Below are 17080 nucleotides of genomic sequence, written 5' to 3' on the forward strand. Positions count from 1 at the left end.
GTCATTAAAAAAAAAATACAACTTAGCAATTCAGTTCAGAAAGAAGAATATCCCCAGAAACATACACATCTGTTTAATATTACAAGCCAACTGTCAACATCCTAAGTGAAGTTTTAATTTAATATTTTTTCTTTCTTGATGTTTTACCTTTAATCAATGCCTCATGAGAGTATCAGTTTTCTATAAGAAACTGTTAAATATAAAGAAATGTTATTGTAGCATGTTTATAAAATCATAGTTCGAGAACTTTTTATTTTTCCAAAGCCTGACCACAACTTAATTATCTGCAGGACATTCCAGGCTCACAATTGCAAGCTCCAGTTCCCAAGCAATTTTAAACAATATCTACTGTACAGGACAGAGGGTACACAACAGACCGCAACACGGTTATGTTTCCAAAAGTCAGCATTAGGCCCTTTAGACATGGTTTTTATTTTCATTAAACAATATTTGTTTCCTCACTAATCATTAAATGGTTTTCATCACTATCGCCTGTTTTCCTTTCACATGTCAGTTGTTAGCATCAGTGTTTGTGTTAATAATAAATAAAAAAGTGACCCACCCAGTTATTTAAAAATGAACACACACGACGTCTGGTTCGACAAGTGTTAGAGATTTCATGACAAACTCACACTCAATACTCCTCTATTTTAATCTAGAGGCTGAAGGACTTGACTGGAGTAACAGACTGGACAATACCGCTTTAAATCAGATTTAAGCTTCACGGCTGCTTATGTTATTGTGGGCACATAGATCTAATCAGTGGTTCAAGGCATTTACTTGGGAAAATGCAAAAGGAAGAAGAAAAGACAGCGAGGTCATATTCCTGACCATAATGGAGAGGAGTTGAAAATATTGCCAATTTCTACAGATGGATGAAAAAAGTAGCCTGATTAAAAGTAACATGCCAGAAACTGACCAAAATGCGGGGGTGCAACTAAAAGAGCATTCCAGAACTTTGTAAGCATGATTCTGGGGAAGAAAATCTGAAGAAAAAAAGAGAGAGAGAAAGAAGAGAAAGTTGTATGCTGTGAGGTTATTAGGAACAATTTTAAAACACATCAAGTGTGGGAGAAATAAAGTACATCAAAGTCAGAGGTACATCAAATTAATAGCCAGTATAATAATAATAATAATAATAATAATAATCCAATAAATAATCTGGAAAACCTTCAAGAAGTCAGATACTTGCACTGCTTACACTGGAACCACCAGAGTTTTCAGAAGAATAAATTATTTAGGTTCAAACAAACTAATTTTGGATTTCAGACTAACTGGCTGGTAGATATGTAAATTCAGAGGTAGACAGATCACAAATGCAGGGCACATGCACTGATTGATTTCCATGTTTAATTATCAAACACTTTATAACATTTCCTATGTGCCAAGTACTTTCAAAGTGATTTACTCATTTAATCCTCTAAAATTTTTTCTTCAGGGGCTTCCCTGGTGAATCAGATGGTAACAAATCTGCCTGCAGTGCACGAGACCTGGGTTTGATCCCCGGGTCAGTAAGATCCCATGGAGAAGGGAATGGCAACCCACTCCAGTATTCTTGCCTGGAGAATTCCATGGACAGAGGATACAGTCCATGGGGTTCTCAAAGAGTTGGACACGACTGAGTGGCTGACACTTTCACTTTCACTTATTCCCACCATATAGATCAGGAAATGAGGTAATCTGCCCACAAGTCACACACCAGTAGGTAGTAGATAGAGCCCAGGGTCCATGTGTCTAACCAACCACCATGGCACCAATCTCCCAGGAGACACTGCCTTTATCAAGGCAAGAGGAGGTCTACTATTTGGAGAGACCCAGATGCCTAACTTCTCCACGGCCTCCTTCTCTGACTCCTTATCCTCTCCTAGACTCTCCAATGTTGCTACTCCCCATTCCCCAGCCCTCTTTTCTTCTCATTTGAAATTCCCCTTGGGTAACCTCACTCCTTCTTCAAGGAAGAAGTGATATCTATACTCCACCTGTACTCTGCTATCTCCCCATCTATATCTCTGGCTCAGAGACTTTTCCCTGAGGTCCCCTTCTGTATTTATCATTGTCTGACAGACATGCGCCCCTTGGGTGGATGTTCAGCAGGCACCTCAAAGAACCACAAAGCTGAACTCATCTCAAACTAAACTAAACTCATCTAGTCACCCACAACTGAAACCTTGAATGCATCTAGAACGACTGGTTTTCATCTCCTACTTAACAAGCCCCAAATCCTGTCAACGTATCTTAAACCTGTCCTCTGTCCCTATAGTCCCTGACTCAGTTCAGGCCTCCGCTGGGTCTGGCTCAGACTTGACTACTGCAACTGTCATGGATCTTTCTCCTCCCTGCCAGTCCTTCTCGCCTCCACTGAATCTACCCATGGCTGGCAGAACCATCTTTCAAAAATCCATACCTGATCCTGCCAGTTCCCTGCTGGAAACTTTTTAAGGTTCGCCATGGCCTTGAGGATAATGCCCTTCTTTCTCCATTCTAGGGAAATCCTTTCTACCCTTCAAAGCTTAGCTCAAAACTCAACTCTCCTGTGAAGCCCTACCCCTTCAAGCCCCTCCCACTGAGTCTCTCACTTCTATTAATACCCCTGTATCCACATACATTCAAGCACCTATTACAACAGGCTTTAACTATTTGCCTATTCATCTGTCTTTTCCATTGACTAAAAGTTTCTCCTGGTCAGGGATTGCCTCACTCGTGGTTGTGCACACAAAACCTACTTGCATGCCTGGCATACTCTATCCAGAGTGTTCAATAAAGAGTGAGTGAAGAGTTCATGCCAGAAACACCTCCAGTTCAAAGCAGTATTAATAATCTGTCTAAGGCAGAGTGAAGAAGCACAATTTTGGAACGATATATATCGATGGTCAGTCACCCACACCCACTGCCTCCTCCTGGGAACAGCTCCCCAGATTTCCCTGGGACATTCTCCCCCTGTTCTCAGTCATGTGTGACACTGCTCTGGTTGAATAGCTGGGGGCTAAGCAGGCCTCTGGGGACGGGTTTAAGGAGCAGCATCCGCCTCAGCCCCAGGATTCCAGTGGGTCTCCCAGGAAAAGCGTTTCTCTCTTCCTCTGGGTGGGGGAGTCTGGCAAGTAAGCTGTGTGTGTGCAGCAGATCCACAGCCAGCACAAAGCAGGAGCCTGGAGGAGTCTGCAGGGAGGCGCTAACACCAGGAAAAGAGAGAGTGAGAAAAGGCTTCTGGTGACACCGTTTTGTCCCTGGGGCGCAGTCACGCTGGAGGTTAAGTCCTATTACCAGACTTTTCAGTGATACAAACCAATAAATTCCCTTCCATCATTTAAGCTAATTGGCACTGGGTTCTCTGTAACTTGTAAGACTACTGATACAGCAAGTTAGTGTTTGGGGAAGAAAATCAAGCTACACATTTGAAGAAATGCACTGAAAAAGGAAAAAAGACAAGGAGGGTGAGCATAAACCCCAAGTTAAATCCGACAGGCAACAGGGAGAAAGGTTAACAGGAGATTCAAGATGCCTTCCTTTCCAGACAGCATTAATCAGGTACTTACAGGGGTATTCTATATGGTACATTTATGAAAAGAATAAAGTTTTATAAAGAGTTAGAAAAAGAAATAAAAAATAACAAATGCTTCTTTCTGAAAAGGCCTTTATGAGAAAAAGAAAAGGCTTTGGGATAATTTAATCTAGAGAAAGCAAGTCCTAGAGGCAATTTAACTTGTTGAAGGGTTATTTATAAGGAGGTGACTAAACAGCTGTTCTCCAATTTCACAGGGGAAAGAATGAGAGGAAATTGATTTACATTTCAGTATGAAGCAGAAGGCAGGCAAAAGGAAGAAGTGCTGGAGGGAGAACTGTTAATGGTGAAAAAAGCTAAATGAGAAACTGGATTTTTATGGCTTTTCGAAGATGGAAAATCACCCATGTTGATTCATTTAGCTCTGGGTCAAACTAGTAAACAAATATTTGAGAATGTTTTCGATTCATGTAGTCACATACCATGTACTGACTCCCCACTATGGGCCAGGCACAGGGCTGGGCGCCGGGAAGGCAAACGTGAATAAGATGGGTGACTGTCCCGCCTAATAGCTGCAGCCCGAGCTACCAAAGCCACTGAAGAAAATGTTTAAAAGACATCCAATCACTCCTACCCTTTGCTTTTCCATCTCCCGTGCTCAAAACTAACGTAGTTTGGAAGACAATACAGCGGCACTTGGAAAGCGAAGCAACGATGCAATTATTAAATAACAACATGTGAATGCCTGTCTCTCTGCTAGACAGGATACTGCCGATTCATCTTCAAAAAGTAATGACAACAAACAATAATGCAAAGGCTGTCATAAGCCACACAGAGTTGCTGGGTTAACGAGTAATACAGGCAGCAAATGCTCTGAATTCAGAAGAGATTTAGCGTATGAGTAAAGTGAAGAGGAGTGAGCCGTCGAGGCAACAGAAAGCGCAGGAGTTCCAGACAAGGAGACAAGAGAGCAGAAGAGCCTGTGAAGAGCGCCCCTTGATTAAAGCTGGTGGATGGTACAGGCAGGTGTGGGATGTAAAACTGGAGAAGTGGGTGGGGCCCGCTTTATGAAGCCCTTTGAACACCAGCCAAATAACAGAATCCACCGTGTGAGGAAAGAGCAGTGAACACCTCTGAGCTCAGGAACATAATGAACGCGGCACTTTCTGCACAGTGGCGTGGCTCTGAGAGAGGGTGGAGGTGCGGAAGCCCTCAGACCGTTGCCTCAGCTCAGGCTCAAGATGGTGAGGGAACGAGCCCACGTGGTGGGAGTGGGATAGATGAGAGAGGGAGGAAATGCAAGGCCCTAGTTAACTTCACAAACGCGTGCTGAACTCCGCACTGTGTTTGCAGGGGCGTGGAGCGGGACCCAGTCCCTGTCCTCCTGGGCCTGAGATTTCACCAGGCAGGGGAGGCCAGCAAAAGAGAAACTGAGACGAATGCAGAAATGGCTGAGCGGCCAGGAGGCTCTGACTCCCACAGTTTCAGTCACATGAGCTGAACAATAACAGAAAGTCAAAATATAAACAGAAAAACCAACCCTCCCAAAGTATCACCTCCTCTGTGTATCTGAGAGATGCTGATTTTTTTTTTACTGCCAGTTGAGTCATGGAAAAGTATAGAAGCAATGTGCATGTATTGACTGAACTGTACCAAGTAATGAATACCAAAAAGACTTCAGAAAAGAGAGAAAGTTCTTTTTTATGACTGAAATGTTTCCAGATTTCATCCTTTGACACAACGGAGATACAGTCACAGATCTCTCACTTACCCACAGATAAGTATTTAGAAGCCTTCAGAAAAGTCACCACCTCTCCTGATATATCTTTTTTTTTTCTTCCTTCCCTTAATTTAATTTTGATTTAACTTCCTCTTGTCACTGCTTGCTTACAAATCACGGCCTCTATGTCTGGAGTCAATTAGGGCTATAAAGGACCCAACCACGCCTTCATCTGGGGACCCATTTATATATATTTTCTTATTTCAAGAGGTAGAGCTAAAAGCCTGTAACTCCCAAAGTTTCCAATTGACCATCACATTCTATTCTTGGGAAAAGTATGTTTCTCTCCACAGTTAAGACGACGACATCAAACTATACTTTGTAAGAATATTTCCTCTCCACCTGTATAAAGATGAATTGTGCTTTGGGAATTCATTTGCAAAAAATGGGTTGAGTGTGTATAATACATGCTTAATAGCAATAACATTAAAAAATCTACCATTTAAAATTAAATGTAATTTCCTTATTACTTTAATGGAATCCTTTGGAGTTGAAGTATTTAACTAGTCCCTCTCACATCAAGCATTCATTATATAATTCCGTCTTAATATTAGGTATATTAGGTATGTAAACTGTCCACTGACAGAATAAAAACACACATTTCACTGAAACAAAAACAGGAGAAAGACAAGGCAGATTGATTCAGAATCTGATAATGGGTTACAGATTCCATTCCAGTTCAGATTTATAGTCAAAATGCCACGAGAGCCATTTACCACCTCTAGCCTTTCAGGTCATTTCTGGAAGAAAAGTATGAACAGCCACATCACTAAGAGAAAATCTGTTTGAGCCTAAAATTCGTGACATTTTCCTATTGTAATGTTGAGGGAGAGAAAGAAAGAGAGAGAGAGAGAGAGAGAGAGAGAGGGAGAGGGAGAGGGAGAGAGAGAGAGAGAGAGAGAGGTGTATCACCTTTAAAAGCTACCTTAAATAAAAAGGCAAAGATGAACCGTCCAAAGTTCTGCCTACGGGGACGAATGCCCTTTGTCACAATCTTTCAGGGTCAGCCCTGAGTGGAGCTGCAGTGCAATCCTGTCTATTGCTGGCTGGTACCAGACTATTTGTTAAACCCATCCTAACCCATGGGATGCTCGGCGTACATGGGTAAAAAGTGCTAGGGCTGGTGGGCAGACACCTAACCTGAGTGGACGCCTGGCCCTTGTGGACACAAAGCCCCACGACCCCCCAAACCAACTCTTGCCTCTTCCGGCCCTCCAGTCTCCCGCTGGAGCCTCGCACTGACTGCACCCAGTCAGAAGCCAGAGACCAAGGACACCGGCCATGCGCTCCACACAGATGGGCCTCCTGGGGCACGCAGGGAGGAGAGGACAGACAGGGGCCAATGGGATCATAGAGGGCACGCCCCACTGCCGACTTCTCACACTCTTTCCAGGCAAGTGAGCTTCCCTCAGATTTTACCCGTCCAGTGCTTTCCCCCTCCTGGAGTTTTCATCATATGTTCCATTCTGCACCTCCTCTCTCCGTTCCTATATGTGGAAAATCTGGGAGGCCCACCTCAATGTCATCTCTTCCATGATACCTTCCCTCCAACCTCACCCAAAAGCAATCTCTCTGTTCTCTGGATTACCAAAGTTTCTCTTGTGAAGATTTCTATAATTCCCTACGAGTGTGTCTGATGAGTTTATTTATCACTACCTGACATCAGTATTTTTTTCATCTGTTTACTTGTTTACTGTAAGTTTTCCATTAGACTATAAAGCTCCACAGAAGTAGGGATTTTTGTCTGTCTTATCTTTGCTCGGGTGGCTCAGTGGTAAAGAATCCACCTGCAATGCAGGAGATGCAAGAGACGCAGGTTCGATCCCTGGGTCGGGAAGATCCCCTGGAGTAGGAAATGGCAACCCACTCCAGTAGTCTTGCCTGGAGAATCCCATGGACACGGGAGCCTGGCGGGCTACATTCCACAGAGCTGCAGAGTCAGACATGACTAAGCACCCACACATCCCCAGGATCAAAGACAGTGCACGGCCTTACAGCACGTGCTCGATAAATATCTGCTGAGTGAATGAACGCCTTCTTCTAGACTGTTAGCATATTAATGAGCAAAACAAAAGTCTCATTCGTCTTCTGAGTCCAAACAGCAAACTACGTACCTTCCTTGTTTATGGGCAGATTCAATAGATATAAGCTGATAACAGAGGAGATGCCATTTAATGAGCATCTCTAACGTATCAGATGCAATGCTGGCAGTTTTCCATGAAATACCTCATTCAGTCCTCACAACTCTAAAACAGTAGTGTGGCAGAGCCGTGCCTTCAGGATGAAGGCCCTCATTCCCCAACCTCCAGAAAAACTGCTTGTTGGTGCCTCACAGCTGAGTCTCTCTCAAGGCACTGTTCTCAGCAGAATGAAGCTACCACTCCCTGGGGAAGCCGTCTCTCTGGGGAAGCCCTCATCCGCCGACTGACCAGTGGTCCCAAAGGCCTGGGCCCTTGCCTCACCGCAACGCTTCTGGAAAGTCATCTCAGCTTGAGTCCTCCGTGGGACTCACTGGTGAATAAACAAATAAATAACAAATGACTGTCCCAACAACAGAAAAGGGAATGATACTTTCTCAGATGTATATATAATGTATAAATTGGGTCTCCTTCCTTCTCAATGATTTCACTAACTAAAACCACAACCCTTTTCCCCTTTGCCCCAAACAGACCTCAACACTGCCTCTAAGAAATACACAGTTACTAGCAACTGTTGACTAAAAAAGAGCTTGCTTTGGAGGCAGCTGTATTTCCCCAAAAGCTAGTCAGGCACTTTCAAATACCTGTGATTTATATAGCAAAACATGCTCCCAAAGACAGCAGATGATATGACAACATGCTAAGAGAAAACCACCAGAGACCCGACCAGTGCAATGCCAAGTGCAGCCCAGCTCCAAAGTCCCGGGACAGCACTCACATGCACACACAGTCCTGTATTGAGAGGTGTGTGTGTGGAGAGGTGGCAGGAACAGGGCGCAAGCCCATCAAGGTGACACCAGCCTGGGCAGGGACTTAACCTCCTGAACCTTGGTTTCTTTATGAGTAAAGGAACCTAACTTGCAAGGATAGCCAACCAAATGATAAAGCTCTTAGCAGAGTGCCAGCTAGAATAGGTGCTCAACAAGTGGTAGCTATTATTATCAGTTTATTATTTTTTAGAATGACAACCAGAAAGCTAAGACATCAATGAAACATTTGTGGATGATTTTCTTGTACAGGTTAAGAAAGTCTCAACTGAAAATCCAGCTGAGTTACAGGAAAATTACTCCCTTTACAAAAGATTTACCACAGACTTCCTTTAAACAGGGGCCCTCTCCGTTGTGCATTTAATATATAATTAGATACTGCTTATTCATGACATTTTTCCAATCAAAAGATATTAATTCTTTTCCATTGCCTTTCACAGAAAATAAAAACTCATCGGCCTGGAGGTTTACTTGTTCTGTTTCTCATTTCAGGAGTAATATGTGCTCATTAAAGAAATTCAGAAAGATAGAAACAGAGAAATTAATCACTCATCATCTCATTAGCCAGAAATAGCCATTGTTAACATTTTAGCGTATTCTCTTCTAATCAATATTTCCATGCCTAAAGTTTTTTGATTTGGTATATACAGTTTTAATTGTATGTGGTTTTGGTAGTAACTTTTAAATATGAGCATTTCTTCTCATGCCATGACAAACTCTTCAGTATGCCATATTTACCTAATAATTTCTTATACTTGGGAATAATGCTATGGTGTCTCAGTGTAAAGGTCTTGTGAGAGCTGCCATCATCAAAATCAATGCCATTATCAAGTCCAGCTATGAATTTTTAAACTCAGAAAGACCTCCCACTTTTAAAAGATAGGTTAATTTTCATTTTCTTCAGTTTGGCTTTTACAAGTAAATCTTCAGTCCACCTAGAAATTTAATGTGTGCACAGTAAAAGATACGGACCTAAAAAAGAAAAAAGCCTTTTTCCCAAAGTGCTAACCAATTATCCCCAAGTCACTGAATGAACCTTTTTATCACACACAAATAAATCATATATGATCTATATATGTATACATTCGGTTTTGGCTGTAAAATGTTTTAATATTTCGTAAGGCTAGTACACCCACCCCAACACTTCCACTCTTCCTCAAAAATTAATTAGCTATTTACACATCTTCTTTCATAGGTGAATTTCAAAACAACTTTCTAGACAAATTTCAGAATGACTTTCTGTTGGAATTTAGGTTAAAACTGCACTAAATCTGCAGATTAATTTAGGAATAACTGCTGTCTTTACAGCACTTCCTCCCTTCCACATACACAGTGTGTGTTTCTATTTATTCAAGTTTTCTGTCTCTACAAAACTGAAGTTTTCTTCAAATGGGGCGTTTACATTGCTTATTAAGATGATTTCTAGACATGCTTTTTGTTACTACCATAAATGATTTCACTAGATTTTAAGTGGTCTTTAGATTTGGATGGCCACTGATTTTGTACATTTATTCTGTATAAAGACTCAGGAGGCGTCCTGTAGTCTGTAGGCCATAAAGCACCTCCCCAGGTTTGTTTCACGCTGCCAACCGAGAAGCAGTTGACTGGCCCAGTTATCCAGGGTCCTTGCTGTCACAGAAGTGCACCACACTCATGCTCACCACCTACCAGTTTTACTTGCCCTTCAAGGCTCTGGTCCCATGTCAACGTTGTCCTGATTAGCCTGCTCCTCATCATCACCTACCTACCCCTACCCCTTTTCTATTCCCCCCAATCCCAGCACTGAAATAAGTTCTAATACATTTAACATTTCCCCCCAAATTAGGGATAATTTTCTTTTTATCATATTAGGGCATCCGATTCTTTACATCTGAAAAAAGATTAAACAGAAAACAAGTGAAATGATATACATTTTGCCTTTCCTCTTCAGAGTTTATAAATTTGAAACAAATTTGGTAAAAATGTACTATTTGTTTAAAATAGTGAGAAACTAAAAGCAGCCTAAATAGCTTTCAACAGAGGTTCAGGTAAATAAGTTATGGAATATAACTATTTTTTTATGAAAGAGATTTTTATTCTATAGTGTTATTTTTAATGGTTATGCAGCCAACTCAATTGGCAGCAAGAACAATATGTATTGACACAGAAAAATTAAGGCAAGATAAGACAAAAAAAAAGAGAGTGGGGCTAGAAAACAGCATTGTAGAAAACTTCTGTTGTTTTTTTTTAAATAAGAAAAATGTCTGAAAAAAATATATACCAAAATTAAAACAGTAGTTATTTCTGGCCATAAGTAGTATATGTGAACTTCACTTTCTTTTCTATTTGTTCAATGAGCATTTACTATTTTTATAGTTAGATTTCAAAATCAATCAACTTCAAAAACATGCCCCGCTAATAAAACCCATTACAAGAGTACATAATCACTACTAAATCAAATACATTTGTGGAAACATACCAAATGAGAACTCTGAAAAACGAATTTTTTTCTTTTTATCTAGGTGAAAAATTCGAAGTACACAGAAAGTCAGGGAGGAATATCACAAGGTGCTGGGCAGTTACTATTGTAAAAGTACTTAAAAATACATTCTGGGACTTTCAGAAAGAAGAGTACTGATCACGGAAAGATCCTTATTGGAAATCTAGTGAAAGTTCCTCATTAAACAAACAAGTAAAGTGGGGGGAAAAAGCAAACAAAAAACTAAAAATAGAGGTTAGCTGAGTTCTCCAAGATCAGATAATTAATTATTGGCAAAGTCTGAAAGTATTTATAACTTAAAACTTATGCTTTTTAATTCCTTTCTCAATTTCTCCCAGTCAAGATATGCAGCAACCTGTCATTTCTACTTAGGCTATAAAAAGCAATCGTTGATTTTAACCAGGATTTTCTTATCATGTGTCCAAAAAAGTGAACAGGAATGTGTACAATATTATGAAATGAAAAGGCTCACTTCTCTTGGTTAAATATAGCTTACGAGCTCTGTAAGAAAGTTTTAACAAATAGGCGTATGTTAGACTGTGACAAGTAGAGGGCAGATTCTAGTATTTATAGACTCTGAGAACCTGAAAGTCTGGAAGAAAAAAGTACTACTGAGTTTAAAATTAAAAGTGTGCGGCAAGATTTTCATATCTGAGTTATATGAATCCATTCAACGCATTATACTTTCACTTCTCTGGTTTATTCACTTTCTTTTAGAGGGTTCAGAAGGGACCTCTTCTTACATCAATTTTAAAGTTAATATGTTTAAAACACAGTAAGTTTTTCATAACACAAGACATAATTAACCACTGTAAACGTCACTGATACTTTGCCCACCAGAGGGAGCCCATAAAGATTTCCACGGAACAAGAAACCTCAAACATCAAATTCGTATGATTTCCAGAATCATGTTATTCATAATACAATCAATATTATAAAATCAATTAATGATATTATACTTCTATCCCTCTAAACAGAGAAAAAATAATTGAGATCAGGTATGTAAAGCCCTCAACAGAGTTCTGGACCTACAGAAGCTCAAAAATAATTGACTTTCCAAAATTTGGATCCTTCTGAGTATTAGTTATAGCACTCAAAGTAAATGAACAATCTGGTATTCTGTCTAGTACACAAGCTGATGTGAGCTCAGTTGATACCTGCCCTGAAAATGGTGCTGTCCTTGGTATGTTGATAAATCTGGTTCTCAAGTCTGCAAGACAGAATCAGACTCCGGAAGGAAGAATTCATTCCAAAGGTCACCCTGAGAGGACCTGTTTGGGCAGCCCTATCCTATCAGGTGATACACTGAACTGTCTACCTGCCGAAGACACTGAGAAAAGAGGGAACTCTGACCCTTTCCAGATTTTTCTTGGAATAAAGAAGAAAGTTAACTGACGACTACCCCGAGAACCAAACTTCTACAATATGTATGTAGAATACATAAGTGACACAATCATTACCACAAAGATGAATTTCTTTCAAGAATAAAGAAAGCACAATTGAGAACAAGTCTCTATAAGAACCTGGAGTCTAAATGTAAAAGTCGCTCAGTCATGTCTGACTCTTTGTGACCCCATGGACTATACAGTCCATGGAATTTTCCAGGCCAGAATACTGGAGAGAGTAGCCTTTCCCTTCTCCAGGGGATCTTCCCAACCCAGGGATGGAACCCAGGTCTCCCGCATCGCAGGTGGATTCTTCAGCAGCTGAGCCACAAGGGAAGCCCTAATGGGCCCTGCTGTATAGCCCCATCTACAGTCTGGTGCTGTGGACTTGCCTTGTGTCTGCCACCGTAATGAGGCACAGCCCAGTGTTCGCTGGATTTGTGAGGTAATGGCTGGGCAGACGTACTAGGTGTCTATTTTAAAGATTCAACCATCTCCAAGTTCTAAGTATGACACAACTAGAGGACCCCACTGGGCTCCAGCTATGCTCTCCAACCCAGCTTTTCCAAGAAGCAATGCCACTGGGGAGTCACCCACCACCCGTTGTTTCAATGGGCTTCCCTGGTGGCTCAGTGGTAAAGAATCTGCCTGCAATGCGGGGGACCTGGGTTCAAACCTCGGTTGGGAAGATCCCCTGGAGAAGGGAATGGCAGCCCACTCCAGTACTCTGGCCTGGAAAATTCCATGGACAGAGAAGCCTGGTGGGCTATAGTCCATGGGGTCACAAAGAGTCGAACATGAGTGAGCGACTAACGCTTTCACTGTTGTCTCAATAAAACTTCAAAGTCCACTGGGCTCCGTGGATCTATTCTCCACTGTTTAGAACTAAGAAAGCAAAGCTATGAGTAACTGGCATCCTACTCTAACTTTGAAGAAAACGTGGTATCTATCACCATGAAACTTTCCAACTAGAAAGCTGGGAATTGTTTTACCTCTTCTTTCTAACCCCATCAACTGCTACATTTTTAAAAGATCTACTTCCTAGATATCTCCTTCATCATCATTACTCTATCCACTAGCTCATCAGCTCTCACCTGGATCATGACAATAGCCTCCTAATGAGCTTTTCTATGTCAGTTGTGTTAACACTCCAAACCCATCTGCAATATTGCTGATCATCTTAAAATACAAATATGAACTTTCCTGCCTCTGCTCACATAGTTTAGAGCATATAGTCCAAATTCCTCAGCACTGCTGACTATGCTGTTGCTCAAGGTCTGGCCAACGTTCTATCTGTCACTATAGCACAAAAGCATCCATAACCTAAAATGAATATGACCGCATTCCACTGAAACCTCATTTATAAAAACTGGCTGTGGCTGGATGTGGCCTGTGCCCCAAAGCTGGCTGACCTCTGCTCTAACCTAATCCAACACCGCCTCTTCTCCTGCCTCCCCAGCCCTCTCCCAGGCCCCTCCAGGAAAGGGCTCCAGCCGCACATTGCCCCTGCTCCCCTAGTCACCCTGCTCCTAAATACCAGTGTCCTCACTCACAGTCCCCCCTCTGCCAGGAAGGCGATTTAACCCCCTTCTTTGCCTGGTAGGACGGTTCTTGTCCTTCAAAGTCCAGTTTGTTTTTCCACTGATTCTCCCTCAAGGAGCTTTAGTTACCCTTCATCTGTATTTTCTAAAAGCCAGGGCTAGTTCTCATAATTTTTTAATATCCTCACAATGACTGACACATATCAGGAGTCCAGTGATTACAGGAGATGGAATAAACCAATTAGTATTGACTAAGTGTAATTGCAAAAACTACAGTCTTCATAAGCACTGGAAAAATTCATAAATGCAGTCCCCACAAAGGGCTCACTATTTATATCATGAAAAGTCTCTAGCACTGAGTTCCATTTATAGTATACACTTGGTTATTAATATCTGTAAAAACACAGCATCATGAAGTTAAAAGAGGCCCTGAAGAACATTAACACAGTGAGATTGTGTCTCTCTGAGCCCTACAGGTGGGTCCAAAGGGGATCCTCAAGGAGAAGGGGGAATGGTGGAGAGGCAAGCTGACTCATTAACTTCACTGTTCCTAGCCCTCTCATCACAGCCTTAGACAAAACAGCTCTTTATATCAGTTGCAAAGGAATTCTGCATTAAGTTTTTAAAAATCTATATGATCTAACAGATTATGTTGTTTGGAGCCTGCCTCCTAAATCTATACTTGTCTCCTGATCTACTCGTGTCCTGTGAGGCCCTATCTCAAGCTTCTCACTGACCGCAGACCTGCTGCCTGATACTGCTTCTTTGAACCATGCTCTCCTCAACTGACACTCTGTTTAAGAAGGACTATACTCAATCCTTGAATAAAGTCTACATCCAGCTACTCTGGATAATAATCCTGTTCCCAGCTTCACTTATGGCCCCAAAGACTGGCAGACAAAGTCAACACTAATCTCAGAAGAAAAAGGAGAAGGACCTGGAGCATCAGTGTTTCATGTCACAGCTGTCACTTCTACTTGAGTTGCTGTGGTATGTACGTGTCCGCTTCTCCATTTGACTATAAACTCCTTCAGGCAGGAACTAAATCTTAATAATAAAAGCTACCATTTATTCAATGTTTACTCCAGACACTGGATTAAGTGTACGTGCGTGCCTGTCGGTCACTCAGTCATAGCCGACTCTGCAACCCCACGGACTGTGGCCCACCAGGCTTCTCTGTCCACGGTACTTCCCAGGTAGGAATACTGGAGTGGGTTGCCATTTCCTCCTTCAGGGCTTCCCAACCCAGAGACAGAACCCGAGTCTCCTGCATTGCAGGCAGATTCCTTACCATCTGAGCCACCAGGGAAGCCCCTAAATGTACATACATGCTATATCATACTAAGGAGTCAGGTCAGGCTCACACATTTTCTGGAATTGGAAGGCGCCTTAGACAGAGATCAACCAGCTCCAAAATTCAAAGCAAGTGACAAAATAATATGTAACATTCATTAATTAATTCAAGAAACATTTACTGAGAACCTATCCTGCACTGCTCTAAAACCTAAGGAGTCTTTGTTTTCATGAAGTATATGTTCCAGTGGATAAACAGGTCGATGGATACACAGTATGTTAGATAACAGGAACAAAGCAGAGTAAAGAGAAAAAGGATGCTACTTCACTCAGGGCAGTGGAGGAAGGGGTCACTGAGGCAACACACGAGCAGAGGCCTAAAGACCAAACCACGTGGCACCAAGGAGAGAACTGCTCCAGGTCAAGGGAACACGCACAAAGGTCCTGAGGTGGGGATGTGCCTGGAGGGTGTGAGGAGAGCAAGGAGGCCAGAGCAGCTGGAGCAGAGTGAGAGGAAGGGCGCTTGGGACGGTAGCAGGGAACAAACCATTTGCCTTTGGGCTGCTGTAAAAAGCCTGACTTGAAGTCAGGAACTCAAGATAAAAATAAAAAATAAATGACACTTGGCTTTCACAAAAGCAATGTATAATAAAGAAAAACTCACCGGCATGCCTAATCTGAGAACAGAATTCCCAACAAATACTCAGAGCCACTGTTTATCTTAGGTGTAAATACAGTTATCTCTGCTTTATAAGAAATTGCTACAGTCATAGCCTAAGCTTTCCGTTTTACCAAGGTGGACACTGAGGCGCAGAAAGCCCCTCGTGGCTGAACGTGGGCCAGGACACAGGTCTTCTGACGTCCCGCAGGCTGGCTCCCGCTGTTCGTGCACACTCAGTTTGGCTGCTTAGGGGCGTCTTGGTTTACTGCATGTTGCTTCCCCTGGCCTCTGTAACTTTTATAAATAAGAGAATGAAAGAGCTGCTCCCTAGGAGGCACCTCCAGATACATTCCCGCATGAAGCCTGTCAATACAAACTCCCACAATTCTAGTTTTTCTCTTCCCCATGGAGCTGAAGACCAGGCAGGTAACGTGAAAGCAGGTCAGACACTGTGCTAGGGACTAGAAAGAACATCTGCGTTGGTTTTGCCTGCCCAGTATCCCTTACTCCCTGATTTTTAGACACAGTACTCCCTTTTCCAAGATTCTGGTGGGGCAGCCATAACAGCATTCAACCCATCTACTGGCCAAGCCATAAGGAGGGCTCCCTGATGGCTAAGATGCTAAAGAATCTGCCTGCGATGCAGGAGACCTGGGTTCAGTCCCTGGGTTGGCAAAATCCCCTGGAGAGTAAATGGCAACCTACTCCAGTATTCTTGCTTGGAGAATCCCATGGACAGAGAAGCCTGGTGGCCTACAGTCCATGGGGTCACAAAGAGTCAGACACGACTGAACGACTTCCTAACGAGGGCTCAGGACCCAAGCAGAACCAACTAGAGCCCCTTTCTGGAGTTTTACAGGTAAGAGCTAAAGAAAGAAGCTCCTTCCTGTGTCTCCCAGGTATACGAGCCAAAACATTCCTATTTTCCTCAGGTTAGTTTACACAGTGCCAGGTGCTCCGTTGCTCAGTCATGTCTGACTCTTTGAAACCCCATGGACTGTAGCCCACCAGGTTCCTCTGTCCATGGGATTTTCCAGGCAAGAGTACTGGAGTGGGTTGCCATTTCCTCCTCCAGGTAGTTTACAAGAGGTTACCCTTACTTGCAACCAGAACAATTCACACTCATGCAAGCACTTGCACACATTTTCTCATTTCACATGCATAACCACCTTATCAAGTTGCTATGACTCACTCTATTTTAGAAGTGAGGAAATTGAGGTTAAATAACTTTCCCAAGGTCTTGCAGTAAATAAAAGGCGTTCAAATTCAGGTCTTTCTGCTCCAAATCTTAGTCAGTATCCAGTTATGAATTCAGTATTAATTCAGGAAGAAGAAACTCAACTAAGGAATTTTTGGTTTAAAATTAAGAGTGGAAATGTATGTGTGGGATGGGAAATAAACAACATTCAACTGGGGTCAAAGGACCTGGCTTCTTCCTCTGGCTCTGCCCTTTGACCTCATTAATTATTACTCTGGG

At 42.3% G+C, this 17080-nt stretch overlaps 1 protein-coding gene across 2 annotated transcripts in view; it reads right to left on the reverse strand.

Moving 5' to 3' along the window:
- Positions 1–17080, reverse strand: part of STX18 (syntaxin 18) — a 107485-nt gene that overhangs the window by 87653 nt on the left and 2752 nt on the right. The window contains exon 1 of one of the 2 annotated variants that reach the window (XM_070458126.1): positions 15735–15870. The exons of the other annotated variant lie outside the window; for it this stretch is intronic. The gene's annotated coding sequence lies outside the window, so the exon portion shown is untranslated. Of the gene's footprint in view, positions 1–15734; positions 15871–17080 lie in introns of those variants that run through there. 2 annotated transcript variants of the gene reach the window in all.

Source organism: Odocoileus virginianus, chromosome 29 (genome assembly GCF_023699985.2).
Source record: "Odocoileus virginianus isolate 20LAN1187 ecotype Illinois chromosome 29, Ovbor_1.2, whole genome shotgun sequence".
Classification (NCBI taxonomy): Eukaryota; Metazoa; Chordata; class Mammalia; order Artiodactyla; family Cervidae; genus Odocoileus; species Odocoileus virginianus.